Here is a 22,284-nt window from a genome sequence, read left to right on the forward strand (position 1 = left end):
ATAGTGTTTTATAGTGTAGTGTATAGTAGCTTAATGTCTCTTCATCCTAAAGTCTAATTAGGCTGAGATTTAGGGCCTTATTTATCAAAATCCAACATTTTCTGATAATTTTCGGTAAAAAAATCTGATCAAATCCAGACTGATTTTTTCCCCTTATTTATGAATACATTTTTTTTTTCAAAAAGAAGATTCTGCCCAAAAAAAACACGGAATGTTAATATCCTTCTTAAAGGAGAACTAAACCCTAAAGTTAAAAATCCCCTACCTCCCTACCCTACATAGACCCCCCTCCCTCCTCCCCCCAGCCTAGCTGCTACCCCAAGCGCCATCTTCAGCCGCTTCGGTAATCGTCGGAATTAGACCGGCGCTTCGGCAATTTTTGGCCAGGCCCGGATTTGAGGCCAAGGAAGGTCGTAGTCGAAGGTCAAAGTAGCCAATTCGATGGTCGAAGTAGCCAAAAAAAATTAGAAAATCTCATTTTTTTTCCTCTATTCCTTCAATCGAGCTAAGTGAATGGGCCCCTACGTAATATTTTTTTCTACTGAAGCTTTTGTATAGTTTGCTGTATCAAAGGTCTAGACCAAATAGAAACGAAAACATTATAACATACATGTGATTTCACCCACTTCCCACACTGTATTTCCGGGTCTTCGATAATCTGTGATGGAGACCGGTGAATCGGCACATGCGCAGTTGGAGCTATTTCCCGGTTTACGACAACTGCGCATGCGCCAAAATGGAAAGAAATTGCCAAAGCGCCGGAAGAATACACGAAGACCCGGAAGATGGCTGCCGCGAACTGCGATCCCTGAATTTGCACCGAGGGCTAAGTAAAAAGTTAGGGGCATTTCCCCGGGGGGGGGGCAGCTATTCTGGGGTGGAGGAGGGAGGGGGGTCTAGGTAGGGTAGGGGAGTAGGGTTTTTTTTAGTTAACAGTTGAATTATCCTTTAATACACTGAATCTGCTGGATCCAGAGACCCCTTTCTTTATAACTGGGCTCACAGCCCATTGTAGTCGTTGTTTATTGTTTGTAGGCTAGTAGGTTTGGCTTCTTTCTGGCGCTTTATAGTGTTTTATAGTGTAGTGTATAGTAGCTTAATGTCTCTTCATCCTAAAGTCTAATTAGGCTGAGATTTAGGGCCTTATTTATCAAAATCCAACATTTTCTGATAATTTTCGGTAAAAAAATCTGATCAAATCCAGACTGATTTTTTCCCCTTATTTATGAATACATTTTTTTTTCAAAAAGAAGATTCTGCCCAAAAAAAACACGGAATGTTAATATCCTTCTTAAAGGAGAACTAAACCCTAAAGTTAAAAATCCCCTACCTCCCTACCCTACATAGACCCCCCTCCCTCCTCCCCCCAGCCTAGCTGCTACCCCAAGCGCCATCTTCAGCCGCTTCGGTAATCGTCGGAATTAGACCGGCGCTTCGGCAATTTTTGGCCAGGCCCGGATTTGAGGCCAAGGAAGGTCGTAGTCGAAGGTCAAAGTAGCCAATTCGATGGTCGAAGTAGCCAAAAAAAATTAGAAAATCTCATTTTTTTTCCTCTATTCCTTCAATCGAGCTAAGTGAATGGGCCCCTACGTAATATTTTTTTCTACTGAAGCTTTTGTATAGTTTGCTGTATCAAAGGTCTAGACCAAATAGAAACGAAAACATTATAACATACATGTGATTTCACCCACTTCCCACACTGTATTTCCGGGTCTTCGATAATCTGTGATGGAGACCGGTGAATCGGCACATGCGCAGTTGGAGCTATTTCCCGGTTTACGACAACTGCGCATGCGCCAAAATGGAAAGAAATTGCCAAAGCGCCGGAAGAATACACGAAGACCCGGAAGATGGCTGCCGCGAACTGCGATCCCTGAATTTGCACCGAGGGCTAAGTAAAAAGTTAGGGGCATTTCCCCGGGGGGGGGCAGCTATTCTGGGGTGGAGGAGGGAGGGGGGTCTAGGTAGGGTAGGGGAGTAGGGTTTTTTTTAGTTAACAGTTGAATTATCCTTTAATACACTGAATCTGCTGGATCCAGAGACCCCTTTCTTTATAACTGGGCTCACAGCCCATTGTAGTCGTTGTTTATTGTTTGTAGGCTAGTAGGTTTGGCTTCTTTCTGGCGCTTTATAGTGTTTTATAGTGTAGTGTATAGTAGCTTAATGTCTCTTCATCCTAAAGTCTAATTAGGCTGAGATTTAGGGCCTTATTTATCAAAATCCAACATTTTCTGATAATTTTCGGTAAAAAAATCTGATCAAATCCAGACTGATTTTTTCCCCTTATTTATGAATACATTTTTTTTTTCAAAAAGAAGATTCTGCCCAAAAAAACCACGGAATCTTCGGATTATTGTACAAAACCCATCACAGATCAGGACTTCTCCCATTGACTTATATACAACCTCAGCAGGTCTGAGATGCCAGATTTTCAGATTCAGACTTTTTCCATCCTCGGGGTATAATAAATCCTGTAAAATTCTATTTTTTTCCCCCACTAAAGATTCAGATTTTTCAAGTTTTTGGCACTCGGACTTTAATAAATAACCCCCTTAGAGTTAAATCTAATTTGTCTTGGACATTCCAGGAACAATATTATAATAATGACTCCAACTACAATTACAGTATACAAACAAATGGTGGACATTTTGTCGCCTGCGCTTAATCTCGTTCAGCATAGATAACAAAATGTCCAAAATTAAAAAAAAAAAGGCCGAACATTAATTCCAGTAGGAATGTAACTTTGTTTTGATGCTGACAAGGACAATAGAATGTCCCTTCTGCAATACCTCTTAAAGGTAGTAATTAATCATTCATAGATATGCATTTTCATTTTGTGTTGATCAATACTGAACAATATCGACTGCATTTGATAATTCACGTGCAATGCTTTTTTAGTTATAATTCATGTAATCTGCATTTTTACATTCATTGCTTTCTAATTTAATAAACATTTTGTAAATTAGCAGACAGTACAGGCAGCAAAGTGATGATTATTTTGTTCAGAAAAACATAAGCTTTTGTTAGAAAGAGCTGCAAATAATGAGATTTCCTTAATATTCTTAAAACATACTTTCATTTGTAGAGGCAAAGTAAATAGCCACGAAAGTAGATTACTGAATGAAAAATAAATCGTTTTCACTCTTTAAAATGACGGATTTATTTAGGGCAAGTTGTAGGTATAATCCATCCATTCAGGTGAATAATGTTGTCCCACTGGGGAAAATGTACATTAAAGGGCACATTTACCTAGGGTCGAATATCGAGGGTTAATTAACCCTCGATATTCGACTGCCGAATTAAAATCCTTCGACTTCAAATATCGAAGTCGAAGGATTTTGCGCAATTCGTTCGATCGATTCGAAGGATTTTAATCCATCGATCGAAGGATTGTCCTTCGATTAGAAAAACCTTGGAAAGCCTATGGGGACCATCCCCATAGGCTAACATTGGCCTCAGTAGGTTTTAGGTGGCGAACTAGGGTGTCGAAGTTTTTTTTAGAGACAGTACTTAGATTATCGAATGGTCGAATATTTGAACGATTTTTAGTTTGAATCGTTCAATTCGAAGTCGAAGGTCGTAGTCGAAGGTCAAAGTAGCCAATTCGATGGTCGAAGTAGCCAAAAAAAACATTCGAAAATCTATTTTTTTTCCCTTTATTTTCCTCTATTCCTTCAATCGAGCTTAGTGAATGGGCCCCTACGTAATATTTTTTTCTACTGAAGCTTTTGTATAGTTTGCTGTATCAAAGGTCTAGACCAAATAGAAACGAAAACATTATAACATACATGTGATTTCACCCACTTCCCACACTGTATTTTCGGTCAGTAATCATGTCCCCTTGCCTTTTGCCAGAGAAAACAACCTTGACTTGTCTTTCCTCATAGTTTAAATTTACCATTCCTTTAACCAGTTTAGTTGCGCAGCTCTGCACTTTCTCCATCATGTTAATATCCTTCTTAAAGGAGAACTAAACCCTAAAAATCCCATACCTCCCTACCCTACATAGACCCCCCTCCCTCCTCCCCCCTGCCTAGGTGCTACCCCAAGCGCCATCTTCAGCCGATTCGGTAATCGTCGGAATTAGACCGGCGCTTCGGCAATTTTCGGCCAGGCCCGGATTTGAGGCCACCAAGGCCCGGGCCTAGGGCGGCAAGATTTTAGGGGGCGGCATGCTGCCCAACCACACCCACATTGGTTCAAAAACACTGGGGATGCACAGTAAATGTTTTTTTTAAATTTCCAGTGTGCCCCCATTGCTCTGGTCCCGGTGATGAAAATTTTCACGAATAAAGTGGAGGGGAAAGGACAATGAACAGCAGTTGGTCTAGGGACACCCGCTTTGTAAACCTGGCCCTGGTTTCGGCGCTATACAGAAAATGGCTCCAACTGCGCATGCACCGCGACGTTGGTCTCATTTCAAAGATTACCGAAGAGAAGAAGATGGCTGGCGTATTTTAACTTTAATTAGTTTAGTTCTCCTTTAAGGTCTGGAGTCTAAAACTGTACTGCATACTCAAGGTGAGGCCTTACCAGGGACCTATTGTTATTTGTGCAAAAATGCATATTCATAAGTTTTACAGCCAAAATTGTGTGTCTGCACCCAATTTGAAGCAATACCTCTGGGTGCAGAGACAGGAGCGAGTGGATACCCGCTGATTCTCAACCTGCATTTATACACAGGCCGAGAGTCTATGTTCCGTCTCACCTCCTCATAGAAGGCAATTAGATTACTCTGGCAATATCTATTACCCATAAAATAAAATAAAAAGTTTGAGCTTGTCAATAGCAGCAATGATCCAGGACTTCAAACTTGTCACAGGGGGTCACCATCTTGGAAAGTGTCTGTGACACTCACATGCTCAGTGGGCTCTGATTGGCTGTTGAGAAGCTAAGCTTAGGGCTCGTCACTAATTATCCAGCAGAAAATGAGCTTCCCTGGCTGTAATATAAGCTGATGCTACAGGTTTGCTGATTATTCAATTCTGATGCTAATTGCACTGGTTTCTGTGCTGCCATGTAGTAATTATGTGTATTAATTACTAATCAGCCTTATATTGTGACATTTCTATTCTATGTGTACTGTATATTGTGAGTGGCTCCCTAAGGTCAGTAAGTGACAGCAGCACAGAGCATGTGCAGTGAATCAGCAGAAAAGAAGACGGGGAGCTACTGGGGCATCTTTGGAGACACAGATCTTTACTGCTAAAGGGCTGTGGTTGCCTTGGGCTGGTACAGAAACACAAAACATAATGTACAACATTTCTACCTTTCTATCTACTTCTTTAATTTAACGTTCCTTGTCCTTTAAGAAGGTAAACATGCCCTTGTCCATCATTGGGCTTTCTTGTTTTCTGTTTGAAAGACTAAGGGGGTCATTTATCAAAGTCCAAATCTATCTCAATATTTTCTGAAATAAAATCCGACCAAATCCGCACAGGTTTTTTTGGGCTTATTTACACTTTCCTGAAAATTTTGTTTGCGGGAAAAAATCGTGAAAAGCACTATTTTTTCGGATCTTTCATCCGATTTTCACGATTTTTACCGATTTTTCACACGAAAACTCAGACTTTTGCCATCAAAAAATCTTTGGGACTTCTCCCATTGACTTATATGCAACCTCGAGAGGTCTGAGATGCCGGATTTTTAGATTTGGACTTTTCCATCCAATCTAAACTAGCCAGGTATTTCATGATTGTAAAATGTGCAGAATAGCCAAGTAACCCAGTTTTTAGTTTGCTTCTGCTGTTATCTGGATAGATGAGTATGTATCATAAACTGTGCCGTGAAATGGATTTATAAACGAAGGCATGGGTCGTTAAAAGCAAGCATCACATAATTTACCATTTCAGCTTTGATAGAGTTCTGTGATTTTCTGTCACGTAACCTCTCCACATTTAGAATATTATTTAATTCAGTCTTATGTTGTGTAAAGTGAAATGCAATATAAACCTTAAGTCCAAATAAATTTAGAAATTAGATTATATATGGGATATGCAAAAAACAACACAGATTTACCCATCTCTACCTGTAATATATCCTATAGTTGTATAATCATAAAACTGGAGTAATGGTCTGTGCAAACTCTCAGCGAGTGGAAAAGGAATCCATTAAGTCACATCTAATAGGACACGGTGTTTAGATTGATGATCACAAACAGGTTACACATTTACACGGTCATTTGCCTGAGAAAAGGCGTGCACCTATCAAGTTTAACCATTTGCCTATTGATGATTCCGGTTATGTTGAACCACAATCTAATTACAATGATACATTTGCACAGACTCCATAATGACTTCCTTAAACTATACCTTAAAGGGATACTGTCATGGGAAAACCTTTTTTTTTTTCAAAATGAATCAGTTAATAGTGCTGCTCCAGCAGAATTCTGTACTGAAATCCATTTCTCAAAAGAAAAAACAGATTTTTTTATATTCAATTTGAAATCTGACATGGGGCTAGACATATTGTCAATTTCCCAGCTGCCCCAAGTCATGTGACTTGTGCTCTGATAAACTTCAGTCACTCTTTACTGCTGTACTGCAAGTTGGAGTGATATCACCACCCTCCCTTTTCCCCCCAGCAGCCAAACAAAAGAACAATGGGAAGGTAACCATATAACAGCTCCCTAACACAAGATAACAGCTGCCTGGTAGATCTAAGAACAACACTCAATAGTAAAATCCAGGTCCCACTGAGACACATTCAGTTACATTGAGAAGGAAAAACAGCAGCCTGCCAGAAAGCATTTCTCTCCTAAAGTGCAGGCACAAGTCACACGACTGGGGGCAGCTGGGAAATTGACAAAATGTCTAGCCCCATGTCAGATTTCAAAATTGAATATAAAAAAAATCTGTTTGCTCTTTTGAGAAATGGATTTCAGTGCAGAATTCTGCTGGAGTAGCACTATTAACTGATTCATTTTGAAAAAAACATGTTTTCGGATCACAGTATCCCTTTAAAACCCAAAGGGTGCAAAGTGCAAAAAATGTGCACAATCGTCCATGTGTATTTGTACTTTGCTCCCTGCCCTGCACCTCTCTGGTCAGGTCACTGGCCTTACAAATGCAGAGTTCAGAGACCTACGTTCCCCCTTATGAATATTGCATTGCTCGTGTTCAGCAGCGTTGTATTCATGGTAGGGCTGCATATGGGGTGGGTGAAAGAAGACCCAATGGTAGGAGGTAAGTACAAGTCTGCCTTGTCCCCAATGCAGTGGTAAGAGTGCAGTCAGACCCTGGAGCAAGTACTTTTTTAATGAGCACTAAGAGACCAGCTTTTGCACCCTTTAGTGCTTTGGCATTTGTTTCCAGGGTCATAGTAAATGACCCCCAGGGGCGCTGTGCCAATTCGACAAGTTGAAAAACTCACCTCAGACGGCAGCGGCAAGTAGGTTACCTGGGGCAGAAAAAAGCGTCTCCTGGTACCTTTAAGAGATGAATTTCGGTTTTTTAAACCGGAAATTTGAATTTACTAGTGCGAGAGAGTGCACTCCCCTCTAGTGTTGAGGCCTCCCCCTGGACAAGTGAGCAGGTGAGGGGGAAATTGCAGGAGCAGAAACGGCTCTGATGACCCCTATGGTGTCTTAAGTATTTAGCGGTTCTTCTATATATAAGAAAAAAATTGTGCACAGTATTTTCAAATACAATCAAACTCCTGTTTTTTCCCCTGGGTTTTATGTTTGTTTTTTTTACAGTTCCTTCATGTTGTAATGTATTCCAATGGGAACATTTTTTGGATGTTAAAGGAACAGTTCAGTTATGTGCAAAATACAAAAAATATCTAATATAGTTAGTTAGCCAAAAATGTAATGTATAAAGGCTGGAGTGACTGGATGTCTAACATAATAGCCAGAACACTACTTCCTGCTTTTCAGCTCTCTAACTCTGAGTTAGTCAGTGACTATAAGGGGGGCCACATGGGACATAACTGTTCAGTGAATTTGTAATTGATCCTCAGCATTCAGCTCTGATTCAAAAGCAACAGTTATGATCCATGTGGAGTCTCTGATTGGTTACTGACTGGTAACTAATCAGTGGAAACCAAGAGAGCTGCAAAGCAGGAAGTAGTGTTCTGTTCTGTTTAGGGATGCACCGAATACTGGATTCGGTTTGGGATTCGGCTAGGATTCGGCCTTTTTCAGCAGGATTCGGATTCGGCCGAATCCTTCTGCCTAGCCGAACCCATTATGCCCGGCTGAACCAAATCCGAATCCTAATTTGCATATGCAAATGCAAATTAGGGGCGGGAGGAAATTTGTGTGACTTTTTGTCGGAAAATAAGGAAGTAAAAAATGTTTTCCCCTTCCCACCCCTAATTTGCATATGCAAATTAGGATTCGGTTCAGTATTCGGCTGAATCTTTCACGAAGGATTCGGGGGTTCGGCCGAATCAAGAAAAGTGGATTCGGTGCATCACTAGTTCTGTTCGACATCCAGTGACTCCAGCCTTTATACATTACATTTTTGGCTAACTCACTATATCAGATACAGTTTTTATTTTGCAGATCCTTTCTATTTAACCAGTTTTTACTTTTATACTGAACAATTCTTTTAAGTATGTATTCCTGCATTTTTATGCCATCATTTCGCCCCATTTTCCCTGAACACCTGTGTTTATCCCCTGTGAATGTTACTTTTCCCCATTTTAAGGCTTAATTTTTTGTAGATTATGCCATTTTACAGCAAACCCTGATTCTACGCACCCCTATTTACGTTTCCCGGCATTTTCCTTTTTTTCTCTGGTCCCCTGGAAAATGTAAAATTGGGTTTTGACTGTATACCACTGTTTAACACAGACTCTTGCCAATGTATAATCCCAGGGTCCTTATAGCAAAAGGCAAGGGTGTGAGCCACAACTCATTGAGTCAGTAGTACTCAGCTGTACTAGCACCATCCTTTACTTACTGTAAGGAGCCAAAGTAGCCATGCAGCATGCCCCGACACACATTTGTCCATGACTTATTAAAGCCCTTTCTAAGATCAAATTTATGTTAATTTGGCTGTCAATTTGGCTCTTTAAAGAATCCAGAATAATGCCTAAGGAAAACAGGCCTCTTAATGTTAAAGGGCTGCAGAATTGGAATATCAATGACTGCCATGCATGACATACAAAGGAAACACTTGATTACTGGAATAGTGTGTGAGGGGTTCACATCATTTATCTCAAAGAAGAACTCTAAGTACCTTTTATTATGTTACAACTCTGAACATCTCACAGCTGGTCTTCTTATCCTACAGAGAGGGCTTGAAAGCACCGATATTCCGCTTGCTATTCAGTGTTTGCTCCATAAAAACGATTTGCTTACATCAAATAAACCATTTAAGTGATTTCTGAGGAGATATTTATAATGAAGCTATCTCTGTCTCTGTTTCTTCTCTTAGGCTTCCTCTCATCCTCTCATTTTATGCACAGATCGATATATTTCCTTACCATTCCTGTTTTGGTCTGTGTCCTTTGAATCAGAGATTGTCATTTTCATTTTGTTGTGTGCCTTAAAAGCACTTAACGGTCCCACCATAGCACAATTTACTGTATTTGACAATATCTCTGTTCTAAATGATCATACGAGAGAAATTAAGTGTCAGTATGATAATGTGGTTCCACTAGAAAGAGAGGTATAAAGCCAGGGATTTGATTTTGATCTGAACTGTTTGGAAGGTGCTCAGCTTCTGCTGGTTCTTTAGGAAGCTCTGGAAACATATCGGTTGGTTTTGTTAAACAAATTGTTCAGTACAAAAATAAAAACTGGGTAAATAGACAGGCTGTGCAAAATAAAAAATGATTTCAATATAGTTAGTTAGCCAAAAATGTAATGTATAAAGGCTGGAGTGAGTGGATATGTAACATAATAGCCAGAACACTACTTCCTGCTTTGTAGCTCTCTTGCTTTCCCCTGATTGGTTACCAGGCAGTAAACGAGGCCATAGAGGTTAAGATTTTTCTCTCCCCAATGTTCGATTTAAATTGCAATCTGACAAATCTGTCAAATAATCATGAGGTTAATGGCCACCGAATGATCATACATATGACAATTTTTCAGTCAGAAAATCGATCGGTCAGGTTAGAAAATGTTCATTGTTCACAGTGATATTTATCTATTGTCCAACTGTTTGCAGGGTCAAGCAGACAGCTACCCTCAGTTTTCCTGGCTTCAACTGGCTGATTTTGTTTGAAATAATCAGTTTTGCTGGTGGTCATATTGTACATTTAAACAAGAAAAGCTTGGTCCTGTGATAATGAAGAAAAGATCTTTTACAAATCTTACAGTCTATGGCAGGGATCCCCAACCTTTTGAACCTGTGAGCAACATTCAGAAGTAAAAGGAGTTGGGGAGCAACACTAGCATGAAAAATGTTCTTGGGGTACCAAATAAGGGCTGTGATTGGCCATTTAGTAGCCCCTATGTGGATTGTCACCCTACATTGAGGTTCTGTTTGGCAGTACATCTGGTTTTTATACAACCAAAACTTGCCTCCAAGCTAGGAACTCAAAAATTAGTACCTGCTTTGAGGCCACTGGGAGCAACATCCAAGGGGCTGGAGAGCAACATGTTGCTCACGAGCTACTGGTTGGGGACCACTGGTCTATGGCAACCGTAACCAATCAGGGACTTGAGGGGGGGGCAAATGGGTCGTAACCATTTGCTTTGGAATCTGAGCTGCATGCTATGAATCAATTGCAAACTTACTGAACAGTTATGTCCCACGTGCCCCCCTTATAGTCACTGACTAACTCTGAAAGCAGGAAGTAGTGTTCTGGCTATTATGTTACACATCCAGTCACTCCAGCCTTTATACATAACATTTTTGGCTAACTAACTATATTAGATACATTTTTTAATTTGCCCATACTATAAATGTAACCAGTTTTTATTATTACACTGACCTGTTCCTTTAAGTCTTGTGAATTTGTGTGGAATAGGGTTACTTTGTAACTCCTTTAACTTCCTAAATAATAGGAATGTACTGCATCCCACATTCAGTTTGGGATTTAGCCAAATGCCATCCTTTTTTTTTTTTTTTTTTTAGAGAATTCCAATTTGGGGTGAGTACAACCCTAAGGGGCAGATTTATCAAGGGTCATAGTGAATTAGAGGGAATTTTCAAAGTAAAAAAATTCAAAGCATTTACTTCGATTTGAAGTAAAAATTGTTCGACTATTCAACCATTCGATAATCGAAGTACTGTCTCTTTAAAAAAACTTCGACTTCAATACTTTGCCAATTTGCTGTTTAGCCTATGGGGGACCTCCTGTGTGTTTTGCTAAGTTTTTTTAAATCAAAGGATTTCTTGGGAAAATTGTACGATCGTACGATAAAATCGGTTGAATCATTTGATTGGAAGTACGATCAGCCACTGGTTCTGCCGAGTTGGAGAAAGTTTGTATTAAACAATACAAAAACTATAAAATCCACATTAGATGACATGACAACACAGGACCCAGTGCAGTCTGTATATTCTGATTATTAATCAGTCTTGTGTATCGGCTTCTGGCAGATATCATTTGACTTGTGCTGTTTTGATAATTTATTATGATCCCTAAGCAGCCCAGACCACACTGAGCATGTGCACAGTCTTGGTCTTGCAAAGATGTATAACAAAGTTACAAGATGGTGACCCCCTGTGGCCAACTTTGAAAGCATAAATCATTTGTTTGATTAGGCTTGTGGTGCAGTAAGTTCATGTTTATGTTTAGTATACAAAATACAGCATTTCCTTATTCTATTTTAGACTTTACTTCCCCTTTAATACATTTTGAAAATTTGTCTTTTTTTAAAACATTGTTCAAAATCATGATTTGTAGTGCAAAAAATTCAAATCCTGGAAAAAGAATATGAACATTGATAAATAACTCCCATAATACCCCAAACAAATACATGACTTATGCTCCCAGCAGAAGTGTACAGGTGCCTTTCAAAAAAAAGTTTTAAAAAAACACAGTGGGTTAATTTGAAAATGAAAGAGTTCAGTTGAAATTGGATGCACGTTCCAAAGGCAAAATGTAGTTTGATAAAAGTCACAGCGCAGAAGATAAAACAGTAGAAGTGTGAAGAAGAGGTTACAAGAAATGATATTATGAGCGGTTCCTTTGTAGAATGCACGAGATTTGCAAATCGAGGGAGCAATGCATGCGGAATTGCTGATGACATTCAATGTCGGTTCCAAGGATTAAATGTGACTTTGAAATATCCAGGAGCTACAGTACGATGCTGTGTTTAATAACAAAAACGGGGCTGCGTGTTTAATATACGTAAATGTATTAATGCTATAGTTAGGTTGATTGAGATCAAACAGACTGCCAACTCCTTTTTTTGGCTCAGTGTAGCAATTAGTAATGAAAACAACGTACAGCACAGTGCCTGTCCATGCAGTCATTACCTGCACCATTAATTAATATTATCCCGCTCTCAATTAAGTCTTGCCACCTGCACAATAGAGTTGCTCTGGACCCACAAAGAATTATTGTATTTGATATGCATTTGCCATGTTTTATGCTAAAGGAAAACTATACCCCAAAAATGAATATTTAAGCAACAGATAGTTTATGTCATATTAAAGAATCTTTTCAAACAGGAATATATATTTAAGTAAATATTGCCCTTTTACATCTCTTGCCTTGAACCACCATTTTGTGATGGTCTGTGTGCTGCCTCAGAGATCACCTGACCAGAAATACTGCAGCTCTAACTGTAACAGGAAGAGATCACCTGACCAGAAATACTGCAGCTCTAACTGTAACAGGAAGAGATCACCTGACCAGAAATACTGCAGCTCTAACTGTAACAGGAAGAGATCACCTGACCAGAAATACTGCAGCTCTAACTGTAACAGGAAGAGATCACCTGACCAGAAATACTGCAGCTCTAACTGTAACAGGAAGAGATCACCTGACCAGAAATACTGCAGCTCTAACTGTAACAGGAAGAGATCACCTGACCAGAAATACTGCAGCACTAACTGTAACAGGAAGAGATCACCTGACCAGAAATACTGCAGCTCTAACTGTAACAGGAAGAGATCACCTGACCAGAAATACTGCAGCTCTAACTGTAACAGGAAGAAGAGTTGAAGCAAAAGACACAACTCTGTCTGTTATGTGACCTAACAAGTATGGTTTGTTGGTATGGTTGTGTGCACAGTGAGGGCCCAGGGGGCGGGCCTTATTTTTTAAAAAAAGGCAATTTTCTATTTATGATTACCCAATAGCACACCTCCCAACAGTTTGGAAATAAAAAGAGGGACAAAAAAGTTGCCGCGCGTAGCATGGCAACATTTTGTGACCACACCCATTTTTGTGACCACACCCCCTAAATACCATGTTCATTTTACAATTTTACAGGTTATAAAAGTTTGAACATATTTCTGTGTTTTTTTTCAATTACAGTTTTCCTAATAAAGGTGAATTGCCATTTAAGCTGTGAGTCTAACTTCTCCCAAGGGACCTGTTATCTTATATTGTTACAATTACTTATTTGCTTATCTAGATACATTTGAATTGTTACAAATGTATCTTATCATCTGTCGTGGCTGTTCTGGGCTCTCTGCCAAAAGCCAATTAAGTTGGAAACTTTGTTTCTTTTTCTGGCCGTTCAGTGCAGAAAAAAATGGGACTTTCCAGTACAAACAGTACTGCAGGTTGAGCTGTCAAAAGAGGGATTGTCCCTCTAAAAACGGGACAGTTGGGAGGTATGCCCAATGGCACATACTACTAGAAAAGTATATTATTATGAAAATAGTTTATTTACATGAAGCAGGGTTTTACATATGAGCTGTTTTATGCAATATCTTTTTATACAGACCTACATTGTTTGGGGGGTATAGTTTTCCTTTAAGCATCAAATTGTTATAGATTTTAAAATATCTGGTCCCAGGGAAAAAATACAAGGCCTCAGAACCCATTCAGAATAATTAACGTCTGTCTGATACAGTGTTTGTCATCTGAGCAGCATGGGGCCTTTTTTTGCTAATAAAATTCACCAGAACACGATCTACTTGAGAACAGGAATGGGGCTTTACTATAGAATTATGTTGAATTTTACTAGATAAGGATTTGGCTTAAAGCCTTAGTGAGTCCTTTTCCTATGGAGAAGCCCCAGAGGTTCTTGCAAAGATAATTGCAAATATTAACACTTAGTTCACATCAGCTGTTTAAGGGGTTTTCTTAGCAGTGACTTGACTCTGGGCCTGGAACTGTCGCAAAGCCTGTGCTGGTGCTAATATCTCTTTCTACCAGCGTAATATAAGCCTGGTTGCTTTTTAATTATATATTTGTCTGCAATTCTTATTTAACAGATACATCAATTTCTGCTGTTTTACCGCTATCATCTCTTTAAATCAAATTGTGTTTACGAAATATAATTTTGCCCAGTGTCAGACTGGACCTGCAAGGCTCACTACACTCAGGGCCCTGACCCTTCGAGAAAGCTTGATCATACCTCCCAACAGTCCTGATTTTGACAGCTCAGCCCACAATCCCGGTTTGTTACTGAAATGTCCCGACTTTCTCTTTGATCTCCTGCACTGAAGAGGCAGAAAAAGTTTCTAAAATGTTATTGGTTTTTGGAAGAGAGCACAAAATATGTGGCAGGTGCACTTAGATACTTTTGTAACAATTTAAAGGGGTTGTTCACCGTAACTGTTAGTATGATGTAGATTTTGATATTCTGAGCATTCATTTTTTATTATTTGTGGTTTTTGAGTTATTTAGCTTTTTATTCGGCAGCGCTCCATTTTGCAGGTTTCACCAATCTGGTTGCTAGGGTCCAAATTCCCCTAGCAACCACACATTGATTTGAATAGGAGACTGGAATATGAATAAGAGATGCCTGAATAGAAAGATTAGTAATAAAAAGCAAAAATAACAATAGGGGGCAGATTTATCAAGGGGCGAATTTCGAAGTACAGTAGAAAAAGCTTAGAAATTCGACCATCGAATTGGAATACTTCAAATATCTGAGTTTTTTTACATCGAATTTGGCCATTTGCGGTCAAAGTAAAATCATTCGAACGATTCAAAGTATTTCATCTATCGGTCGAAACAATTCAAAAAACTTAGAAAAATGCTCTAGAAGGTAACATAGCACTTCGGCAGGTTTAATTTGGCGAAGTATTGAAATCAAAGTTTATTACAGAGACAGTACTTTGATTATTGAATGGTCGAATATTCAAAGTATTTTTACTTCGAATTGAATTCGAAGTCGTAGTAGCCTATTCGATGGTCGAAGTATCCAAAAATTTACTTCGAATTTTTTTACTTCGAAAATTCCCTCGAATTCACTTCGACCCTTGATAAATCTGCCTTACACAGCATTTGTTTTCAGATGGGGTCAGTGACTCCCATTTGAAAGCTGGGAAGCGTCAGAAGAAAAAAACAAATAATTCACAAACTATAAAAACAAATAATGAAGACCAATTGAGTTGAAAGTTGCTTAGAATTACCCATTCTATAACATACTAAGGGGCCGATTCATTAACTTCGAGTGAAGGATTCGAAGGTAAAAAGCTTCGAATTTCGAAGTTTTTTTGGGCTACTTCGACCATCGAATGGGCTACTTCGACCTTCGACTACGACTATCGAAGGATTCGAAGTAAAAATCGTTCGACTATTCGACCATTCGATAGTCGAAGTACTGTCTCTTTAAAAAAAAATTCGACCCCCTAGTTCGGCAGCTAAAAGCTACCGAAGTCAATGTTAGCCTATGGGGAAGGTTCCCATAGGCTTTCCTAAGTTTTTTTGATCGAAGGATATTCCTTCGATCGTTGGATTTAAATCCTTCGAATCGTTCGATTCGAAGGATTTAATCGTTCGATCGAAGGAATAATCCTTCGATCGTACGATCGCAGAATTTGCGCTAAATCCTTCGACTTCGATATTCGAAGTCGAAGGATTTCAATTCCTAGTCGAATATCGAGGGTTAATTAACCCTCGATATTCGACCCTTGATGAATCGGCCCCTAAAAGTTCTTCTGACTCTTTCCAGTGTTCCAATGGGGATCACTGATCCATCTAAAAAAGAAATGCTCTGTAAATCTACAACTGCAATGTTATTGCTACTTTTTATTCCTCATCTTTCTATTCACTCCTCTCCTATTCATATTCCAGTCTCTTGTTCAAAGCAGTTCATGGTTCGTTGCTACGGTAAATTGGGCCCTAGAAACCAGATAGCCGAAATAGCAAACTGCAGAGCTGCCGCATATAACGCGAAATAACTCAAAAACCACAAGTAATAAAAAATGAAAACCAATTGCAAATTGTCTCAGAATAACCCTCTTTACACCATACTAGGGGGCACATTTACTATTGGTCGAACATCGAGGGTTAATTAACCCTCGATATTCGACCGTCGAAGTTAAATCCTTCGACTTCGAATATCGAAGTCGCAAGGATTTACCGCAATTCGTTCGTTCAAATGATCGTAGGAAAAATCGCTCGATCGAAAGATTAAATACTTCGAATCGAACGATTCGAAGGATTTTAATTCATCGATCGAACGATTTTCCTTCGATCAAAAAATACTTAGAAAGCTTATGGGGACCTTCCCCATAGGCTAACATTGTACCTTGGTAGGTTTTAGGTGGCGAAGTAGGGGGTCGAAGATTTTTTTAAAGAGACAGTACTTCGACTATCGAATGGTCAAATAGTTGAACGATTTTTAGTTAGAATCGTTGGAATCGAAGGTCCAAGTAGCCAATTCGATGGTCGAAGTAGCCAAAAAAAACATTCAAAATTCTAAGTATTTTTTATTCTAATCCTTCACTTGAGCTAAGTAAATGTGCCCCTAACAGTTTATTTAAAGATGAACAACCCCTTTAAATATCATTGCTTGTCCAAAGTCCTTGAGAGGCCTTATCCTTATTCTGCCTTTTCAGATGATATAGCGGCAGATATAAGTGTTTGCACTGGATAGCACTGTGATACACGGAGAGCAGTCTCTCTCTCTCTCTTTCTGTTTAGGTTGAATCTATAAATGAAAAATAAAAATCTTCGAGCTGTTACCATGGAAACCAACCAGTAATATTTGCTGTGCGGAGAGGCCTTTGTGACCGTTTGTGCAATCAGTGACTCAGAACATGTCCCCCCCCTATCCTTCACTAAACCATACAGCAGCAGTCTGTCATCATTATTAGACCCACATCAAACTTTACACCTTTTACAGTATTACCAATAATTGTTATACAAATGTGAGTAAGAAGGTATTGTACTTAGTTGACCTTTAGCTCAAGTCAAGTGATGCACTTCCTTTTACTAAAGGGAAAGTGACTAACGATGGCGACGATTCACCAGCGTTACATCTTTCAGGCACTTCGCCGATTTACTAACGGGCGCAGGCGTAACTTCACTAGTGAAAGAGACAGACGCTAGCGTTCATTCGCACTCTATCGCCAGGCAAATTTTCGTTACTCCGCAAATTCACTAAGATGCGGATTTTACTGAACGTTATCTCTTTCGCCAGACTTGCCGTCACCAGCTCAGACCAGGAGAAGTGCATTGGAGAGAATAGATCTTCCTCATTCTTCTGTTACTTACATCATATTTTTTATGTAAGTCCAAAAAACGCTTGCAAAAACGCCTGCAAAATTTTTTTTGTGTACCCGGTTTCCCCCCTACATTTCCTAACATATGGAACATAAACTATACAGTGGGCTCATGTGTAGGGCAATATAACAACTCTATTGTCTTTATTAAGGTTCCCTGGACTTGTGTAATGTAATGTATTTGCTGCAGCATATACGTCCATTCAACTTTATCATTTCCCAAAACCTCTAACGAAGTTGCGCTAGGCAGAATTGAACGCTAGCGAATCTTCGCTTTGATTGCCGAACTAAAGCTAGAGAAAAATTCACCAGCGTTCGGCGCAACTTCGTATTTTAGTAAATTAGCGTTGTCTGAGCAAATTTTCGCCGCTTAGTAAATTTACCCCTTGATTCTGTGCATCTATCTATGGGTATATTTATCAAAGAGTGAAGTGAGAGATCCCCACAGTCCTCCAGAGTGAAATACCCCCTCTCTCCATTCATTTCTATGGGATTTTGAAAGACGTATTAAATGCTCATTTTACAGGTCTAGTCTTGCTCAGTTGGAAGATGTTCTTCTTTCACCGACTAATTCTAGTTCATTGAACAAGGCCACAGTGTATGGTCAGTTATGATTACTGTAGAATTAGCAGATGTATAAGCCTGTTGGACAGTGTAAATAAGCAGCTGTAAGGTATCATGTCCATGAGTATGTATGTATATCTGCGGGCTTCATATGTGTACAGGCAAGAAAGCAAATCAAAGAATAATTTCCAACACTGTCAGCTTTCCTGCACATTAATTATTGAGAGGTTTAAATGTCAGAGACCAGCAAAATCCTAGTTCATTCAATGATAGTGTTATTCCTTGACTATTGTAACACTCTGTTAATTGTTCTCCTACAGACTGTCACCAGTGTAGTCCATATTGACTGCTCCTGCCAGGCTTCTACGTCCACTTTCTACTTACTGGGTTTTTTTTACCTCCGCACGTGTAATTCTCTCTGATTTGCCAACCACCACCTTAAACATTCTCTTATGACAAACTTACTCCCATTCTTTATTGTCCATCTGTAATGACAGTCTACAAACTTCAGCCGCCAACTAAAGTTTTTTAGGGGTAAATTAACCAACGACACAATTCGCAGCCAGCGCAACACTTTGCCAGGCGAAAATTCGCTCAGACAACGCTAATTTACTAAAATGCGATCTAGGGTGCCGAACGCTGGCGAATTTTTGCTAGCTTTACTTCGGCAATCGAAGCAAAGATGCGCTAGCGTTCAATTAGGCCTAGCGCAACTTCGTTAGAGGTCTTCGCTCAGGCTAATTTGCATACGGAGGGAAATGATAAAGTTGAATGGACGTATATGTTGCAGCAAATACATTACATTACACAAGTCCAGGGAACCTTAATAAAGACAATAGAGTTGTTATATTGCCCTACACATGAGCCCACTGTATAGTTTATGTTCCATATGTTAGAAAATGTATGGGGGAACCCGGTTGCCCAAAAATATTTAAAGGACTTTTGCAGGCAATCACTCTGAAAAAGGAAAAGACTCCAGCGTTTTTTGGACTTAGAAACTTTTTCCACTAAAAATATGATGTAAGTGACAGAAGAATGAGGAAGATCTATTCACTCCAATGTACTTCTCCTGGTCTGAGCTGGCGAAGGCAAGTCTGGCGCAAGAGGTAACGTTCAGTAAAATCCGCATCTTAGTGAATTTGTGGAGTAACGTCCATTCGCCAGAGTGAAAATTTGCCTGCCGTCTTATCTCCTTCGCTAGCGAAGTGACGTCTGCGCCCTGAAAACTGTCACGTCACCCTTTAGTAAATCTGCCCTTGAGTGATTTATGGATGTTTTGTCCTCCATGTTTTTCTGTGCCTGAAAACTGGGTGTCGATATGCCAACAATAGCAGAGGAAGAATTTGGTGCTTTGACACTCTATTCTTAGTTTCTCACAAAATTTACAAAAAAAATAGCCCTATGTATCATCAGCCAAAACACGAGAATATTATAAGAATAATTGTCTTCCCAAACTTTTTTTTTTTACATTTGCACTTTCTACTTTGGGCAGAGGCTCCAAATCGTTGCTGACATTAGAAATGGAAAGTGGGACATGTCCCTTTAGCGACCTACCAAAATATATGAGCCAGCATCATTTCCCATAGAGTCCTAGGCACATGAATATTTTATATCTTAGATACTTGAGTGATGTATTTCCATCCTGTGTTGGTCTTAATGATTTGCAAGAACACAATTTCTTCAGAGTCATCAGCAATTACATGTTTAGCCCTAAGTGCGCTGCCAATTTAATTTTTGTATTTCTAGAGCATATTGTTGGCTTAAAGGGACGCCGTCATCGCATAATTAGCTCTTTTTAAATTACACAAGCCTTGATAGTGCTGAGTTATATCCTGCCAGGCTGCTGATTTTTATAGATTAGATTTCTCTATTAATAAGGCTGGTTTTTCTGCCTTAGCCAATGCTTTGATATCTTACACTCTCTTATCTAAAGTAGACAAAGACCACTCTGGTCAACCATCTGGTAAATATAAAAGGAATTGTTCAGTGTAAAAATAAAAACTGAATAAATAGATGGGCTGTGCAAAATAAAAAATGTATCTAATATACCATATATACTCGAGTATAAGCCGTCCCGAGTATAAGCCGAGGTACCTAATTTTACCTCCAAAAACTGGGAAAGCTTATTGACTCGAGTATAAGCCTAAGGTGAGAAATGCAGCAGCTTCTGGTAAATAAAAATTGAGGGTTTCTGCTCCCATTGGAGGTGCCGGCGTCTCGTTTTTGGATGCCGCGACCATTCTTGGACGCCGGCGAATATTCTTGGAGACTATTCTTGGACACCGGCGACTATTCTTAGGCCCCGGCGACTATTCTTGGACGCCGGTGACTGTTTTAGCGCTTGACCCGAGTATAAGCCGAGGTAGAGTTTTTCAGCATATTTTGGGGGCTGAAAAACTCGGCTTATACTCGAGTATATACGGTAGTTAGTTAGGCAAAAATGTAATGTATAAAGGCTGGAGTGACTGGATGTCTATGATCAAGAGATCCAATCCCGAAACGCGTGAGGCCGTTTGTAGCAGCTTACCCAAATAAATATTGTCCAGAAGTGCCGTCTACCTGTGGAGTTTTTGACGTACGTACAGTGGGGACACTGATGACAGAGCACCTGGCGGAAGGGAAAAAGCGTTTTTTTTGTTTTTTTACACTAAATTATAAGTATATCCTAAGTAACTGATACGCGTATGATGAGTAAATGATAAGTGTAGTCCTTGGGGGAAATTTACTAAAGGGTGAATTTTCCCTGTTTTCATGCAACTTCTTCAGACGTTAATTCGCAGTGCATACACTTAGGGGCCGATTCACTAAATTCGAGTGAAGGATTCGAAGTAAAAAAACTTCGAATTTCGAAGGTTTTTTGGGGCTACTTCGACCATCGAATGGGCTACTTCGACCTTCGACTACGACTTTGAATCGAAGGATTCGTAGTAAAAATCGTTCGACTATTCAACCATTCGATAGTCGAAGTACTCTTTAAAAAAAACTTCGACCCCCTAGTTCGGCAGATAAAAGCTACCGAAGTCAATGTTAGCCTATGGGGAAGGTCCCCATAGGCTTACCTAAGTTTTTTTGATCGAAGGATATTCCTTCGATCGTTGGATTAAAATCCTTTGAATCGTTCGATTTGAAGGATTTTATCGTTCAAACGAAGGAATTATCCTTCGATCAAAAAAACTTAGGCAAGCCTAAATCCTTCGACTTCGATATTCGAAGTCGAAGGATTTCAATTCCTAGTCGAATATCGAGGGTTAATTAACCCTCGATATTCGACCCATAGTGAATCAGCCCCTTATTAATCAAAATGCAAAGTTAAATATCGGCAGGCGAACGCTGACGAAGTTTCGCCAGTTTAAATTCGTCAGTGTGAGCATTTCTAAGTGAATTTTCGATACTGTTCATTTCTGCCTAGCGAAACTTCGTTAGCACACTTATGCTTGGGTCAATTTGAATAGGGCAGGTACATAGAGTTCATACTGTAAAAATGTATTTATTAGAGATGTTGGTGCAAATGCTTGAAGTGGCCACTTATTATTACAAATGTCCAAGAAAGCAAAATAAAGACAAAAGAGATCCTCTATTGTCCTAGACATGAGCTTCAAATGGTTAAAAAAAAATAAAATAATGTATTTAATTGTTACAACTTTTAAACATAATCCTACTTTAAAATATGAAAAAACACCAGCGGTTTGTCTTTTTTTTTTTAATGACTTTTCAGCATACAGGATATGATGTCACTGACATAAGATTGTTGAGGATGTAACTTCATCTTATCAGTTTGCCTGGTATAACCTGGAGAAGAGGGTAAAGTAGTGGAAACTTCACACTTTGATGAATTTGGGGAGTAACAATCGTTTGCCTGAGCGAAAATTGGCCTGGCAAAAGGGCGTGAAATTTAGTTAGCGCTGAGCTCATTACTAGCGAATTGTCCTCTATGGGGTAAATTTATCAAAGAGTGAAGTTCCGCCACTAGAGTGAAATTCCGCAGCTCTCAATTCATTTCTATGGGATTTTGAAAGGCGTATTTATCAATGGGTGAAAGTGAAAGTTGACCCTTTGATAAATACGCCTATAAAAATCCCATAGAAATGAGTGGAGAGTGGTGGAATTTCACTCTAGTGGCGGAACTTCACTATTAACTTCACTCTTTGATAAATATACCCCATATGACTTTTAGTAAATTGGC

General features: G+C 39.4%; 1 protein-coding gene across 2 annotated transcripts in view; it reads left to right on the top strand.

The window, feature by feature from the left end:
• The window catches only part of rgs6.S (regulator of G-protein signaling 6 S homeolog), a 173,064-nt gene that overhangs the window by 86,011 nt on the left and 64,769 nt on the right, over positions 1–22,284 (top strand).

The sequence above is a fragment of the Xenopus laevis genome, chromosome 8S (genome assembly GCF_017654675.1).
Source record: "Xenopus laevis strain J_2021 chromosome 8S, Xenopus_laevis_v10.1, whole genome shotgun sequence".
In the NCBI taxonomy this organism is placed as follows: Eukaryota; Metazoa; Chordata; class Amphibia; order Anura; family Pipidae; genus Xenopus; species Xenopus laevis.